Below are 18,077 nucleotides of genomic sequence, written 5' to 3' on the forward strand. Positions count from 1 at the left end.
TATTTCTGTTTCTCCTTACACTTATCTGTTGAGCACAAGGATTTCCTACAAATTTAATTACTTTTACTCTAGCTCTTCCAAGAGAAACACACGCTGATTTTGTGAGGCCACTTTGAAAATGATGTTTAATTGAGTGGCAGACAAATTGATGAATCAGAGAAAGATCTGACAGAGTAAGTCAGGGATAGAATACACCCAACTCTCATGAATATAGCACAGGAAGAGAGTAAACTTAAAAGAGCAACAGAAAGAGAAAGAGAGGAGGCAGTTTTACTGAGACAGTTTTACAGAGGCAGGTTGCAGGTGAGCCAGAGAATGAGAAGGAGCCAGAAGATTAGAACAGATTGCCAGATTAGTTTGAAGACAAGCAAAGCAATTCAGCCAGAAGCTGAGAGAAGGCAGTTTTTATCAGTCAGCTTGGATAGGAGTTTGGGCCAGAACAATGGAATTGAAACAGCAAGCTAGAGTTCAGAAAGACCTAGCAAGGGTGAGTTTATGAAGCAGTAAGGTGGGGGTGGGGGGGTGGCGCGAGCTGTCTGGGCACTTTCTCCACTCTGTGTGCTACCTCTGAGCTCTTCCCCAAATGCACATGGAGCAGGCTTTGGCTGTAGGCACTGGGTCTGCTGGAACCAGGTCTAGGCGAGCCGAGCCTTCAGTTATCATGGGGTACAAGTTGGATCCCACAAATAAGGAGACCTATTCCCGGCCAATAGGCCTGAAAACAGAAGGGTACAGTGACCAAACTGGTCAGATTTTTACCTGCAGCTGGCGATGAGAATTTCAAGAGACTGTCAAGTCGTGCTGGAAAGAGGGCAGCCAAGAGGAGGGCAGGGTCTGTTGACATCGGTAAGCCAAATAAGTCTCCTGGGATCAAAACTGCCTGGAGAGTTATCCAAAGGAGCAATCCAGGCTCCAGGTAAGGAGCGCCCCAGCACCAATTCAAAACAGTGATAGAGACGAGGAGGAAGACTCTGAGGAAGCTGATGTGGTGACCCAAGGAGACCTTTGGAGCTCTGTGGACAGTAGTGAAGATATGGTGGATGACTATGGAACTGATTCTAACTTGGAGGATGAGGCATTAAAGTTGTTGTTCTGAAGCAGAAGGCCCAGTGGAGTAAAGAGGAGACTGATGAAGAAGATGATGATGATGATAATGAAGATGATGATGAAGAAGGTGTTTTCCCTGAGTCCCACCCCAGAAAGGATGACCAAGCAGAGGGGGATTTGCACATTAATGTGGAAGATGAGGAAGCTGTCCCCTGCTGGGGAGACAGGCCAGGATGCCCAGGCTCCAGACCTGCAATGAGTCCACAAGCAGATCCAGGATACAGTAAGAATGTTTCATCATCTTGAGCCTCGGCAAGGCCAGTCTCGAACTGAGTATCTGAATCGGGCTTCAGAAGGATCTGGCCACTTACTATTCTTATGGAGACTTCCTGTTGAGCAAGCTCATGGGACTGTTCTCAGTCTCTCTTAGAATGAGGAGCCCCAGCCAATCACCCTTCGGACTAACACCTTGAAAACCTGTCACCAAGACCTTACCCAGGCTCTGATCAATCATGGGGTTAATCTGGATCCGTTGGGAAAGTGGTCAATGTCTGGACTTGTGGTATACGATTCTTCAGTGCCTATTGGCGCTACCCACCGAGTACCTAGCTGGACACTGTATATGCTGCAGGGAGCTTTGAGTATGCTGCCTGTCATGGCCCTGGCACCTCAAGAGCAGGAGCGGGATCTTAGACAAGTGTTGTGCTCCTGGAGGGAAGACCAGCTCCATAGCTCAGCTGATGAAGAACACAGGTGGGATCCTTGCCAATGATGCCAATGTAGAGAGGCTCAAGAGTGCCGTGGGCACCCTGCACAGGATGGGAGTCACCAACACCATCATCAGGCACTACGATGGGCGCCAGTTCCCCAACAGGGTGGGTGGCTTTGATCAAGTGCTACTGGATGCTCCTTGTAGCGGCACAGGAGTCATCTCCAAAGACCCTGCTGTGAAGACAAACAAGGATGAGAAGGACATCCTGCGCTGTGCCCACCCTCAGAAGGAACTGCTGCTCAGTGCTATTGATTCAGTCAACGCGGCCTCCAAGACCGGAGGCTACCTGATCTCCTGCACCGGTTCCACTACAGTGTAAGAGAACGAGTGGGTGGTCGACTGCCTTATAGAAGAGGAAGGTGTGGCTGGTGGCCACTGGCCTGGACTTCGGCCAGCATGGTTTTGCCCGCTTCCGGGAAAGGCATCTTCACCCCACCCTGCGTCCCACCCGACGCTTCTACACTCGCACTCGTAGTACGGATGGTTTCTTTATCGCCAAGTTCAAGAAATTTTCCAATTCTATTCCCCAGTCCCACACAGGAATCCCGGCAGCAGCTACCCCTGCAGAACCTGACCTAAAGGATCAGGTCACCCCAAAGGCTGAGAACAGTAGTCAGCCCAAGAAAGCCCGCTGGCGGGGCTACGAAGGCAAAGCAGGAGTTGGTGAGACAGCAACATTCCAAGAATCCCTTCCAGAAGATAAATGGCATCTCCAAAGGGCTAGGCGTGTCCACGGAACCTTCTGTCCCCAAAGCCCAAGTGTCTGCCAGACCCCCCGGAAAGCAGTCGGTCTGATGGGAAAGCCGGAGTGATGAGGAAAGGAAAGAGGGCTGGGAGGCAGAAGCAGTGGGGACCTAAACGGAAGCCCTCTAAGGAGGCTGCTTTCCCAACACAGAGCGCCCCACCCAAGGGCGAGGACTCCGGAACACCTGCTGTGCCGATTCCCTCTGAAATCTGTGCCACCCCAAAGCTTAAGAACTGTGCTCAGTCCCTTGGGAAAGTCAAAAAGATACGGAAAGGAAAGCAGCAGTTATCAGAGCAGATGCTGGCCCCAAGGGACCCTCAGCCCCCTCTGTGTCTCCCCACAGTTCCACCAGGCCCCACCGGCAAAAAGGAGGAGATCTGTCAACGGGCAGCAGCCAGCCTCTGTTGTCTTAAATGGACTTGGATACTCATTGGCATTTTCTCTGGGTTGGAACTCCTAGATCCTGCTGCAAGGATGGCTTCCCCACTGTGCATACATATGAAATTTAATATACATATCACCACCCCTAAAAAAATTGAGCAGTAAGCCTCCAGGATGAGATTTATATCTGGCGAATAAAAGATCAGGATGGCCAGGAAAGTGTTTCCTAAGAAGATATTTAAGCTGAAATCCAAAGTCGCTGAAAGAAAGCCAAATGAACAGCAAGAAGAGAAATAGTATGCAACAAACATTTTGGCATCCGTGATATGAGCAAGTGAACTAAGAATGTGATTATAAATACACAAGAATGTCATGGCATCTTGACTTATTACAGTCCTTCTAAGTTTGTAGCAAGCAAGCAGTACAATGGGAAAATCAATGAATGGCAGGCAGGAAATCAATATTTTCTTTGTTAGCATTTTTTCTTTTCCCATAATCATTTTTTCCCTACTGCGAGATCTTTAGTTCTTCTCAGTTTGGAGAAGACTGTGAACTCCTCTCTGAGACATGCATATGTAAAATTTTCATTTGGGAAACTAAAGACAAAGATGGCATCAAACCTTGATGGATTCTAAGAAGCCTTCAGCCGGCTATAAGGAAGGTAATAATTGTCGAGGACGTGGTCCCATCCCTCCTAATCCCTCAATCCTCCATGAAAAAAATGAGAGTTTTACAAAGCTAATACACTTGAAATAGGGTTGTTATGGCAGACTAGTATGATTAGAAAGTTCAAATGTTGCAGGGGTAAGGCTAGCAACATCACTCAGCAGGTAAAGACTCTTGCTGTATAGGTCCATTGACTGTGTCCAATCCCTAGCAACCACATGAAGGTAAAAGGACAGAACCAATTGTATAAAGTTGTTCCTTGACCTCCGCTTGCACACTGTAACACAGGCAACTCCCCTTGCATATCATACACATACATACATACATACATACACACACACACACACACACACATATACGTACAATAAAAATAAACAAAACTCTTTCACTTGTAATAAAAATTTAAAATAAGGAAATGAAAACATTTTTGAGATCTGGAGACTTAGCTCGGTTGGTGAAGTCTTTGTCTAGCACCTGCATCACCCTTTGTTTGATTTTCAGAACCATATAAATGGGGCAGGGTAGGGCACACCTGAAATCCTGCATGAAAGGGGTTAAGGCAGAAGGACCAAAAAAAAACTTCAAGGCCAGACTTGGCAAGGTGGGTTGGGGGGAAAGGAAGAAAAAGAAAAAGCAGAATAGAAGAGAGGAGGAAGCAGAGGCCAGCAGTGAGCAAGACACGCAGGGAGACGATATTGAAGTACAATGGGGAGACGCTGACGCTGACGGTATAACGCGCTAAAATCTGCCAGCAAAGAAGAGGAGACTGAGAGGAGACAGAAGTTTACCTCACAGCCATGAGGGTTAGCATATCCTTGCCAACAGCTTGATTTCTGATTTTAGCTTCTAGAATGGAAGCAATAAATTTCTGTTGTTTTAAGCTGAATTTTTTTGTCATTGATTATAGCAGCCATGTGGGTAAAACTTGGAAGAAGCCCAAATATGTTAATTCAGTCAGTGGAGACAGAATTGAATCCAGTTATTCTAAGTAGAATGAAATGTAAGGCTGAAACTGTGTGCTGAAAAAGTCAGTGGGACACTCAAAGGAGTGGACATCAGAGTAGTGGTCAGGCTTGCCTCGGGCCTCTGAGGGAATAGGTCAGTGGTAGAGTGCTTACCTAGCAAGCAGAAGGCCCTAAGTTTGAGCTCCTTCATTCACTATAGCGTAGAGGGAGTAAATGGGGACCAAACATGCACATTAGGGAGGGAGTTGGTCAACAGAAAGCTGTAATGTTGGATTTAATGCTGCTACCAAGCCAGGAGAAGGGGTGACACCTTTAATGCCATCACTTGGAAAGCAGAGGCAGGTGGATCTCTCTAAGTTTGAGGCCAGCCTGGTCTACAAAGTGAGTTCCAGGACAACCAGAACCACAGAGAAAAAAACCTGTCTTCAAAAAGAAAGGGAGAGAGAGAGGACGGATGGAGGGAGGGCCAAAATTGCCAAAATTAAAAAAAAAAAAAAGATGACATGTTTACTTTGTAGTTTATAAGAGTTAAAAATATTTGCTGCTCATTTTCTCTCCAGTGACTGAGCCGGCAGGTACAGCCAGGAGTTCAGGGAACACCGGAGATGGCACAGGAGGTGGCAGAGCAGCTGGCACAGTGAAAGGGGGCTTAAAAAGGGAGAGGATTGGGGGTTAAGGGAGTGTGGCACGGCAGCACGGGGAAGGGGGTGTCCAGGCAGGCCCTTGCCTGGGCACCTCTGCCACCTGACGGACCACACACACACACAGGCATGGTATAGAATAGAGTTTATTCAGAGTAGGGGATGGGAGTTAGTGGTAGAGAGAGGCAGAGAGAGAGAGAGAGTAGAGAAGTGGAGTGGAGGCCAGCCATGACGACGTGGAGAGGGGGAGGGAGGAGAGCCCAAGGGACAGAGAGGTGAGAGTATGTGGGAGAGCTGAGAGCAAAAAGAGGGAGAGGAGGGGCAAGTAGCCCCTCTTATAGTGGGCCAGATCTCTGGGGCGGGGCATACCTGGCTATTGCCAGGTAGGTGTGGGGTGGAGCTTAGACGGAACCCCAACACACAGGGTCCTTCTGGGATTCATCTGCACCCAGGAGCTGGGCTGAGCCACAGCAACTGTGCCAGGGGAGAGCTGGTCACCCAGGGGTGCTGAGACAGGTTTGCAGGCACACAGGAGGGACAAGGAACAGCCAGAGACAGCAGGACCAACTAACACCAGAGATAACCAGATGACAAAAGGCAAATGCAGGAATATTACCAACAGAAATCAAGGCAACATGGCACCATCCAAACCCAGTTCTCCTGCAACAGCAAGTCCTGGATACTCCAACACACTAGAAAAGCAAGATTTGGATTTAAAATCACAGCTCATGATGCTGATAGAGAGCTTCAAGAAGGCATAAATAACTCCCTTAAAGAAATACAGGAGAACACAGGTAAACAGGTAGAAGCCCTTAAAGAATTTCAGGAAAGCACAACCAAACAGGTGAAGGAATTGAATAAAACCATCCAGGATCTAAAAATAGAGGTAGAAACAATAAAGAAATCACAAAGGGAAACAACTCTGGACATAGAAAACCTAGGAAAGAAGTCAGGAGTCATACATACAAGCATCAACAACAGTGTACAAGATATAGAGATAGAGAATCTCAGATGCAGAAGTTACCATGGAAAGCATTGACACAACAGTCAAAGCAAATGCAAAATGCAAAAAGCTCCTAGCCTCAAACATCAAGGAAATCCAGAACAAAAAGAGAAGACCAAACCTAAGGAGTATAGGTATAGAAGAGAGCAAAGATGTCCAGCTTAAAGGGCCAGTAAATATCTTCAACAAAATTATAGAAGAGATGCTCATGAACATACAAGAACTACAGAACTCCAGATAGATTGGACTAGAAAAGAAATTCCTTCTGTCACATAATAATTAAAACACCAAATGCACTAAACAAAGAAAGAATATTAAAAGCAGTAAGGAGAAAGGGTCAAGTAACATATAAAGGTAGATCTATCAGAATTACACCAGACTTCCCATGAGAGACTATGAAAGCCCGAAAGATCCTGATTCATACAGACCCTAAGGGAACACAAATGCCAACCCAGAGTACTATACCCAACAAAACTCTCAGTTACCAAAGATGGAGAAACCAAGGTATTCCATGACAAAAACAAATTTACACAAAACTTTTCCACAAATCCAGCTCTTCAAAGGATAATGAAGGGAAAACAACAACAAAAGGAAGGAAACTACACACTGGAAAAAGCAAGAAATTACTCTTCTTTTAACAAACGAAAAAGAAGAGAGCCACACAAACATAACTCCACCTCTAATAACAAAAATAACAGGAAGAAACAATCACTTCTCCTTAATATCTCTTCATATCAATGGACTCAATTATCCAATAAAAAGACATAGACTAACAGACTTGATACATAGAGAACCCAACATTTTGATGCATACAGGAAACTCATCTCAAGCACAAATACAGACACTAACTCAGAGTAAAAGGCTGGAAAACAATTTTCCAAACAAATGGTCCCAAGAAATAATCTAGTGTAACCATTCTAATATCCACTTCCAACCAAAAGTCATCAAAAAAGATAAGGACACTTCATACTCATCAAAGGAAACATCTACCAAGATTAACTCTCAATTTTGAACATATATGCTCCAAATACAAGGGCATCCACATTCATAAAAGAAGTCTTATTAAAGCTCAAAGCACACATTGCACCTCACACAATAATGGTAGGAGACTTCAACACCCCACTCTCATCAATAGACAGATCATGGAAACACAAACTAAACAGAGAACCGGTGAAACTAACAGAAGTTTTTGGCCAAATGGATTTAACAGGTATCTATAGAACATTTTATCCTAAAACAAAAGAATATACCTTCTTCTCAGGACCTCACGGCATCTTCTCCAAAACTGACAATATACTCAGTCACAAAACAGACATGCACTCTATCAGATCACCACAGACTAAGGCTGGTCTTCAATAACAACAAAAACAGCAGAAAGCCCACATACACTTGGCAACTGAACAACATCCTACTCAATGATAACTTGATCAAGGAAGAAATAAAGAAAGAAATTAAAGACTTTTTAGAATTTAATGAAAATGAAGACACAACATACCTAAACTTATGTGACACAATGAAAGCAGTGCTAAGAGGAAAAGTCATAGCTCTGAGTGCCTCCAAAAAAACTGGAAAGAGCTTACACTAACAGCTTGATAGCACATCTAAAGGCTCTAGAATAAAAAGAAGTAAATACACCAGAGAGGAGTAGACAGCAGGAAATAATCAAACTCAGGCATGAAATCAACCAAGTAGAAACAAAAAGAACTATACAAAGAATCAACAAAACTAGGAGCTGGCTCTTTGAAAAAAAAAAAAAAAAACAAGATAAATAAATCCTTAGCTAAACTAACCAGAGGGCACAGAGACAGCATCCAAATCAGCAAAAGAAATGAAAAGGGAAACATGACAACAGATGCTGAGGAAATCCAAAAAATCATCAGATCCTACTACAAAAACCTATACTCAGCAAAACTGGAAAGTCTAGATGAAATGGACAATTTTCTAGACAGAAACCAGTTAAATCAGGATCAGATAAATGATCTAAACAATCTCATAACCCCTAACTAAAGAGATAGAATCAGTCATTAATAGTCTACCAACCAAAAAAAGGGGGGGGGGGCGGGACCAGATGGGTTTAATGCAGAATTCTATCAGACCTTCAAAGAAGACCTAATACCAATACTCTTCAAACTATTCCACAAAATAAAAACAGAAGGAACACTGCCCCAGTCATTCTATGAAGCCACAATTATTCTGACACCTAAACTACACAAAAACCCAACAAAGAAAGAGAACTTTAGACCAATTTCCCTTATGAATATCATTGCAAAAATACTCAATAAAATTCTTGCCAACTGAATCCAAGAACACAACAAATCCATCATCCACCAAGATCACATAGGCTTCATCCCAGGGATGCACGGATGGTTCAATATACAGAAATCCATCAATGCAATCCACTATATAAATGAACTTTAAAAAAAAAAAAAAACCACACGATCATTTCATTAGATGCTGAGAAAACATTTGACAAAATCCAATACATCTTCATGATAAAAGTCTTAGAAAGATGAGGAATTCAAGGCCCATACCTAATCATAGAAAAAGCAAACCAATAGCCAATATCAAACTAAATGGAGAGAAACTTGAAGCAATACCACTGAAATCAGGGACTAGACAAAGCTGTCCACTCTCTCCCTACCTGTTCAATATAGTATTTGAAGTCCTAGCCAGAGCAATTAGACAACAAAGGGAGGTCAAATGGATACAAATTGGAAAAGAAGTCAAAGTATCACTATTTGCAGATGATATGATAGAATACTTAAGAGATCCCAAAAATTGTAGCCTTCCTATACACAAAGGATAAAGAGGCTGAAAAAGAAATTAGGGAAAGGACACCCTTCACAATAGCCATAATTAATATAAAATACCTTGGTGTGACTCGAATCAAGCAAGTGAAAGATCTGTATGACAAGAACTTTAAGTCTCTGAAGAAAGAAATTGAAGAGGATCTCAAAAGATGGAAAGATCTCCCATGCTCATATATTGCCAGGGTTAATATAGTAAAAATTACCATCTTGCCTAAAGCAATCTATAGATTCAATGCAATCCCCATCAAAATTCCAACTCAATTCTTCATAGTGTTAGAAAGAGCAATTTCTGAATTTATCTGGAATAACAAAAAAAAAAACCCAGGATAGCAAAAACTACTCTCAACAGTAAAAGAACCACTGGCGGAATCACCATCCTTGACCTCAAGCTAACTACAGAGCAATAGTGATTAAAAAAAAAAAAACTGCATGGTATTGGTACAGTGGCAGATAGATAGATCAGTGAAATAGAATTGAAGACCCAGAAATGAATCCACATACCTATGGTCACTTGATCTTTGACAAAGGAGGTAAAACCATACAGTAGGAAAAAAAGACAGCATTTTTCAACAAATGGTGCTGGGTCTACTGGCAGTCAACATGTAGAAGGATGTAAATTGATCTATTCTTATCTCCCTGTACAAAGCTCAAGTCCAAGTGGATCAAGGACCTCCACATAAAACCAGATACACTGAATCTAATAGAAGAGAAAGTGGGAAAGAACCTGGAGTATATGGACACAGGGGAAATTTTTTCTGAATAGAACACCAATAGCTCATGCTCTAAGATCAAGAATTGACAAATGAGACCTCATAAAATTGCAAAGCTTCTGTAAGGCAAAGAACACTGTCAATAGGACAAAACAGCAACCAACAGATTGGGAAAAGATCTTTACCAATCTTATATCAGATAGAGGGCTAATATCCAATTTATTCAAAGAACTCAAGAAGTTAGACTCCAGAGAACCAAATAACCCTATTGAAAATGGGATACAAAGCTAAACAAAGAATTCTCAACTGAGGAATACCAGATGGTTGAGAAACACTGAAAGCAGTGTTCAACATCCTTAATCATTAGGGAAATGCAAATCAAAACAACCCTGAGATTCTACCTCACACCAGTCAGAATGGCCAAGATCAAAAATTCAGGGGACAGCAGAAGCTAGAGAGGATGTGGAGAAAGAAGAACACTCCTTCATTACTGGTGGGATTGCAAGCTATTAAAACCACTCTGAAAAGTTTGGTGGCTCTTCAGAAAATCGGACATAGCACTACTTGAGGATCCAGCTATACCACTCCTGGGCATATACCCAAAAGATACTTCAACATGTAACAAGGACACATGCTCCACTATGTTCATAGAAGCCTTATTTATAACAGCCAGAAGCTGGAAAGAACCAAGCTGTCCCCCAACAGATGAATGGATACAGAAAATGTGGTACATTTATACAATGGAGTACTACTCAGCTATTAAAAACAATGAATTCATGAAATTCTTAGACAAATGGATAGAGCTAGAAAATATTATACTGAATAAGGTAACCCAATCACAAATGATTACATGGTATCCACTTGCTGATAAGTTGATATTAGCCCAGAAGCTCAGAATACCCAAGATACAACTCACAGACCACATGAAGCTCAAGAAGAAAAGACCAACGTGTGGATACTTTGATCCTTATTGGAAGGTGGATCAAAATAACCTATGGCTCACAGACAATCAATAGAGTGAGCATAGGGTCCCCAGTGGAGCAGCTAGAGAAAGGACCCAAGGAGCTGAAGAGGTTTGCAGCCCTGCAGGAGGAACAATATTATGTACCAACCAGTACCCCCAGAGCTCCCAGGGACTAAACAACCAACCAAAGAGTACACATGGAGGGACCCAAGGCTCCAACTCCAAATGTAGCAGATTTGGCCATTTCAGACATTAATGAGAGGAGAGGCCATTGGTCCTGTGAAGGCTGGATGCCCCAGAGGAGGGGAATTCCAGTCATGAAAGTGGGGGGGGGGGTTGGTGAGCAGGGGGAAGGGGGAGGAAATAAGGGGGTTTTCAGAGGGGTAAAGAGGAAAGGGGATACCATTTGAAATGTAAATAAAGCAAATATCTAAAAAAAGAAAAAAAACTAAAAAAAGAATTTCATGAATAAAAGCTTCTATGAACATAAAAAATTTGATAAAATAATTCAGGATCCCTACATTGATACATTTTCTAGGACAGTTAATCAGATCACAGACCATAAATACAGCTGAGTCATGTTTAAGAGGTTTCGATACAGAAAGAAGAGTACGTGTATTACAAAAACTAAAGTGCTCATTTCACGTTTGTTTTTCCATTTACCCATGACCCATAAATTATGAGGGACATTAAGAGCAGACGGGTCAACGACTGGTTCTCAACTGAAGAACCAGAACCAGGTTGGTAACAGTATCTAGAGAGCAGATTTTCTGAAACCTTACCCTTGATGACCCCCTTTTGTGGTATGTCTTCTTTTTTTTATTTTTTTTATATTTTTATTTTCTATATGCTTTGTTTACATTCTAAATGATTTCCCCTTTCCCAGATCCCCCCTCCCCATATGTCCCATAAACCTTCTTCTCTCCACCCATTCTCCAATCACCTCTCTCCTTTTTCTCTGTCCTGATACTCCCCTCCAATGCTAGATCAATCCTTTCCAGGATCAGGACCCTCTCCATACTTCTTCATGGGAGTCATTTGTTATGCTATTTGTACCTTGTGTATTCAGAGCTTCTGGGCTAATTAATATCCACTTATCAGAGATTGCATTCCATGTGTATTCTTTTGTGATTGGGTTACCTCACTTAGGATGATATTTACCAGATCAAAACATTTGCCTAAAAATTTTGTGAATTCATTGTTTCTAATTGCTGAGTAGTATTCCATTGTGTAAATATACCACATTTTCTGTATCCATTCCTCCTTTGAGGGGCATCTGGGTTCTTTCCAGCTTCTGGCTATTATAAATAAGGCTGCTATGAACATAATGGAGCATGTATCTTTACTGCATGCAGGGGAATCCTTTGGGTATATGCCCAGGAGAGGTATATCAGGGTCCTCCGGAAGTGTCATGTCCAGTTTTCTGAGGAACCACCAGACTGATTTCCAAAGTGGTTGTACCATCTTACAGCCCCACCAGCAGTGGAGGAGTGTTCCTCTTTCTCCACATCCTTACCAACACCTGCTGTCCCCTGAGTTTTTGACCTTAGCCATTCTGACTGGTGTAAGGTGAAATCTCAGGGTTGTTTTGATTTGCATTTCCCTAATGACTAATGATGTTGAGCACTTCTTAAGGTGCCTCTCGGCCATCTGAATTTCTTCAGGTGAAAATTCTTTGTTTAGATCTGTACCCCATTTTTAATAGGGTTATTTGTTTCCCTGGGGTCTAACTTCTTGAGTTCTTTGTATATATTGCATATTAGCCCTCTATCAGATGTAGGGTTGGTGAATATTCTTTCCCAATTTGCTGGTTGCCCTTTTGTCCTTTTAACAGTGTCCTTTGCCTTACAGAAACTTTGTAATTTTATGAGGTCCCATTTGTCAATTCTTGATCTTAGAGCATAAGCTATTGGTGTTCTGTTCAGGAACTTTTCCCCTGTGCCCATGTCCTCAAGGGTTTTCCCCAGTTTCTTTTCTATTAGTTTCAGTGTGTCTGGTTTTACGTGGAGGTCTTTGATCCACTTGGAGTGGAGTTTAGTACATGGAGATAAGAATGGATCAATTCGAATTCTTCTGCATGCTGACCTCCAATTGAACCAGCATGTGGTATGTCTTCTAATCAATGAAGACCCACTGTTGTTGCTGATGGTGGAGAGGGAAAACAGTGTAGAAGCTAAGTCAAGATGTTAGGAAGGGTACAAAAGATGTTTTTCTTGTTATAGCAAAGCTCTTCCTTCTAGAGTAGATGCCATCTCATGGCCCCCTCACAGGTACCTCAGATCATGCTTCAGTCCATCCCTAATCTTTCTTTCTCCAGAAACTCCAAGGTGGATGTGTTGGTGCACATCTTTAATATCAAAATCTGGGAGCCAGAAGCAGGCAGATCTCTGTGCGTTCAAGAGCAGCCTGGGCTACCATAATGGGTTGCAGGACAGCCTAAGCTACATAGTAAGACTCTGTCTGAAACAAGTGAGAGATGGAGAGAGAGAAAGACAGAGAGTGAGAGAGAGAGGGAGGGAGGGAGAGAGAGAGAGAGGGAGGGAGGAGGAGGAGGAGTAAGAGGAAAAGGAGGGGGAGGAGGAGGAAGAAGAAGAGGAAGAGGAAGAGAAAGAGGAGGAAGAGGAGGAAGAGGAAGAAGAGGAAGAAGAAGAAGAGGAAGAAGAAGGAGGAAGAGGAGGAGGAGGAGGACAAATGAAAGAAACTCCAGAACTTTCCAGTATTATATGCTGAAAATTTTAAATTAGACACAAGGTGAAAAAAATAACATACTGATTCCCTATGGTCCCATCATCCATATTTAACAATATAGGACCTCAGTTACTTCACCCTTTTGTTTCGTTGAGGTATTTTTGAATAAATCATAGGTACCATGCCAGTCCACCCCTACATGTGCCACTGAACACATTATTATAAGGCTCTTTTAGTTCCATAGCCACAATACTATGACTATAACTAATAACATCATTATGGACCTTATTCTGGTGCTAGGGGAGAACATGGACCTTTGAGTATGCTAAGCCAAAGTTCTATCACTGAGTTACACTTTAAAATATTATTGGACAGGATAATGCACCTGGTTCTAAACAAGTGGCATTGGAGAATATGGAAGAAGTGCTGTTCTGGGTTAAAAGGAACTTAAGACATAATCAAATGAATGGGTGTGTGGAATTGTAGGTCTTGATTCAGACAAGTTAGTTGCAACAGGGTTGAAAAAGGATGGAGTTCAAATACCAAGAAATCAAAGATTATATGTATATAATCTCTCTTTATGTTCTATTGAACACTACTTTGTATCATGAGCTGTTTTATTCCTTGAAATACAGGGACCAGGAGAAGCAGACTAAAGGTCCATTCAGTTTTCTCTAATACTCAATTTTCAGAGAAATGAGTTAAGAGACCGATGAGTATTTCATTTATTTTGCCTTTGTTATTGTTTGACTCCGGTTTTCTTCCTTCTTCTTTCTGTCTATTGTGATGAATTCATACTTGTAGAAAGCTTCTATATTTCACTCCGTATTATTATTTTGATAATCAAATTACTCTTTGGCCATTGAGATCCCCTCTAAAATTGGTCTTCACTTTTTGACAAAACAACATTAGTGTCTGTTTCTACTATAACTAGATGGTTCAGAGTCATCATGCTCTTTTCTGATCCAGCTACAGTATCATCCTCTTTTCTAAGAAGAGGTATTAAGTAGAAATAGTTTTTAGCGGTCACAAACATGGCCTTAGGGATGTACACAGCCCTGGGTGGCCTTTGCTTTCAGTCATTCAATTGATAAAGCTAAGAAATAAGTATTAGCAAAAGAAAGATACTGCGAATTTAGAATGCCAGTTATTTGAATTTGAGACTAAAAGATTTTTAAGCTTTTTTTTATATCTGCCTTCAAGCACTAAAAATTTTAGTTACAGTAATCCTTAATAACATTAACGTATGTTTTTGCTGTAACTGAAATAGATACAATTGTTTTGGCATTACCACTAACCACTAGTACTAATGAATAAAATTGACAATGATCTCCTTGCAGTTCTATTCCCACTAGAATATTAATATAATAACATCCATTAGAATGTTCCATTAAGAACATTCATCTAAAATGCTATTTCCAGAGTTGTTAGGAGAGTTTATCTCTATCCATACTTACACCTGTGGAAAATTCACGCCTGGTTCTTTTCACATTTCTTGTTACTCAAGATTTTGGTTTTCTTGTTTTCTCTCTACCCAGATATACTTTCTTTAAGATCACTCAAGGGGAGGGAGCAAGGCTGAATGATGGGAGATGGTTTCCTTACCCAGGAACAGGAGGTCCTTGGCCTTCCAACACTTTTAACCCTTGCATGTTTTATTCTTTTCTTAGACCAGTGGTTCTCAACCTGTGGGTCACAACCCTTTTGGGGGTTGAGCTACCCTTTCACAGTAGTCACATATCAAATATCCTGCATATAGGATATTTGCATTGATTAATAACTGTAGCAAAATTTCAGTTATTAAGTAGCAATAAAAATGACTTTATGGTTGGGGGAGGTCACCACAACTTGAGGAACTGTATTAAAGGGTCAGAGTATCAGAGAGGGTGAGAACCACTGTCTTGGACAATTACTGTGCTTTCTACTTCTGGGATGTTATTACACAATTCATTTCTAGGAAAAGCCTTTTCTTTCTCCTAGATTAGGTTTAGAGACTGTATGTGCTTCCTATTCATCCCGTTCTTGAACATTCTTTCTCATCTGTTGACAGAAAATTCTATGATAATAAGGTTGTATTTGCATTGTATCCCAGGACTTAAAGTATGTAGTGTCTGGACTAGAATAGATCATAAGAAGCAATCTATTAGATGAATGCAATGTATTAAATATAGTAAGAAAGACAATAATAGCTTGGCTTGCCCTGCCTTTGCCGACATCCCTCCGCTAAAGCAAAAGCAAAACCACTACCCAAAGTCTAAAAGACTGAGCATATGAGAAAATGCATACTTCAAATCCAAGGTTATAACAAGACAGAAAACATACAATATAAACCCATGCATCCATAGTCTTCTGAATTTTGATAAGGATGCCAAAATATATATTATAAAACAGATAACCTCTTCTGAAAAAAAAATGGTGCTGAGAAAACCAGATATATATATATACATATATACATATATATATATATATATATATATATATATGCAAAAGAATGAAACTAAACCTTTATCCCTCACTGTGTGCAAAAATCAACTGGAAATGAATCAAAAGTTTTAAAACATGAAAATGTTTTTTCCAGCTAACAACTGGAAAATGAAATCACACAAAATTAAAGTTATTCTTCCCAGCAAAAGAAAGAAATGGGTGAAGAGATGCACTACAGAATTGGAGGGAAATCTTTGTTAGTTATACATCTGGCCTCGAATTAGCTTCTAGAATATATAAAGGACTCATAAAACTAGGTAAGAAATCAAACAACTCAATCAACAAATGGGCTAATATCCAATAAACATATGCGAGTATGTCCGGTATTATTGGCCATCAGAGAAATGCAAATTAATCTACACTGAAATTGCATCTCACTCTAGTCAGGAAAACAGGCATTAAAATAATGTCAATGCTAGTAAGGATGTGGACAATAGAAGACATGCATGCACTGTGGAGATGTACACCATGGAAATCTGTAAGGAGTTTCTCCTAAAACTTAAAGTAGGTGTATCTTATAACCTAGCTATTTCTGTGTATCTACCAAAGGACTCCAAGTCAGAATATCACTGGAATATTTTAATAACTATGCTTTTTGTAGCACAATTCACAAGAGCTAGGTTATAGATCTAATCAGGGTGCCTGTCAGTACAGGAATGGACAAAAAGTAAGGTGTATAGACAGAATGGAACATATTTTAGTCATAAAGAGCAACAAAGTTATGCTATACATGACTATAGAAATGGGTGGGGCTAATCAGATTATGCAAAATAAACTAGTTTCAGAAGGACAAATATTGTGTTTTTTGTCACTTGTCATTTCTAGATTTTCTACAGATAAATAAAATCATATGCATACATGCATACATTAAACATACATGTAACACAAAAGCAGAAATGACAATGTCTAAGAGGACAAAGGGACCAGCAGTAGGATGGGGAGATGGGAAATGTACTCAAGGAATGAACACTGTGAGCCTGCATGAACGAGTCCTTGTAATGTACTATCATGCACAATAGATGTACACTAGTGAAAATATGTAAACGTTAAGATTTCATAAAATATGAAAAATGCACGAGAAAAGGTACTAACATTCAAATCTCTAAATTTAAGAGAGAGAGAGATGCTAAATACTAGGAGGCATTCTTTGGCATACAAAAAGATTTTGTGATTTTTCCTTATGCCATTGAACATTTATGAGAGTTACAGTTTCCAGCTCAATGACCTGGCCCAGATCTGTCAGGCCATGTGTGCATGGCTTGCTCCAAAATAGATCTTGCCTGCCTAGTTGGAGAAAGAAAATTCTGCAGGCCTTAAATAAATTACGTAGAAAATGGAGCCTACTGGAAATTAAGCAGGCACATAGAAGATTCTTTCATTTTAAGTTAAATTTAAATTTATTTTAAATGTTACTATCTTTTGAATATGTGAGGTGGTGTATGGTTCAAAAACCAAATGATCATACAGAGAAGTTTCATTCCAAATCTTATTTCTGACAACTTCATTCCCTATGGCCTGCTACACCATTAATAGGCACTTTCATTGGTATGTTTTCAATATTTATTAGTTTGTCTACAAATAAATTGTATTCATAGTCTCCTATCTTCTCCCCAAGACGTAAGAAATAGTATATATAATATTGTTTCACCTGCTCAAATGAATCCTGAAAATATGTAACAGTCAAAGAACTTTTTAACATTTCACCACAGTTGTATTGAATTTAAAACGGTAAAGTTAATTGCTTTCTCTTTAATGCTGTATAAGTTATGTCTAATTGGTTGCTACTATAATGATGCAATGAATATATAATCTTATGTTGGCTTTCCTTCGCTTTAACAAATACTGAGCCAGTTGGCTGATTAGGGGTCGGGGGGAGCTTTGTTCTCACTTACATTTTACAATTTTAGTCCATGGTTCCTTATCTCCCTTGCTGTGGGGCTGGGCACTGTATCATGCCTGGAGCACACAGTAGAGTAAGGTGACCCACCTCGTAGTCAGAGGAGACTGGGGAGGACAGAGGGGTAGAAGGGACGGGAAGGAATAGGCAAACTGGAGGTTGCTGGGTAGTGAGTCCCAGAGCAGAGGGGCTCCAGGACTCTCTGTGTTGGGTGGTGATGCTTACCTAATACCCTGTTCCTGTCGGTTTTCTAAAGAGTATCAGGAAGTGGGGTCCTCTCCGTGCCAGATGTGGCACAGGTCTC

General features: G+C 41.0%; 1 pseudogene; it reads left to right on the forward strand.

Annotated features, from left to right (window-relative positions):
- Positions 1–661: 661 nt before the first annotated feature.
- Positions 662–2,977, forward strand: LOC127681368 (probable 28S rRNA (cytosine-C(5))-methyltransferase; annotated as a pseudogene).
- The last annotated feature ends 15,100 nt before the right edge of the window (positions 2,978–18,077 follow it).

This window comes from Apodemus sylvaticus, chromosome 1, assembly GCF_947179515.1.
Source record: "Apodemus sylvaticus chromosome 1, mApoSyl1.1, whole genome shotgun sequence".
In the NCBI taxonomy this organism is placed as follows: Eukaryota; Metazoa; Chordata; class Mammalia; order Rodentia; family Muridae; genus Apodemus; species Apodemus sylvaticus.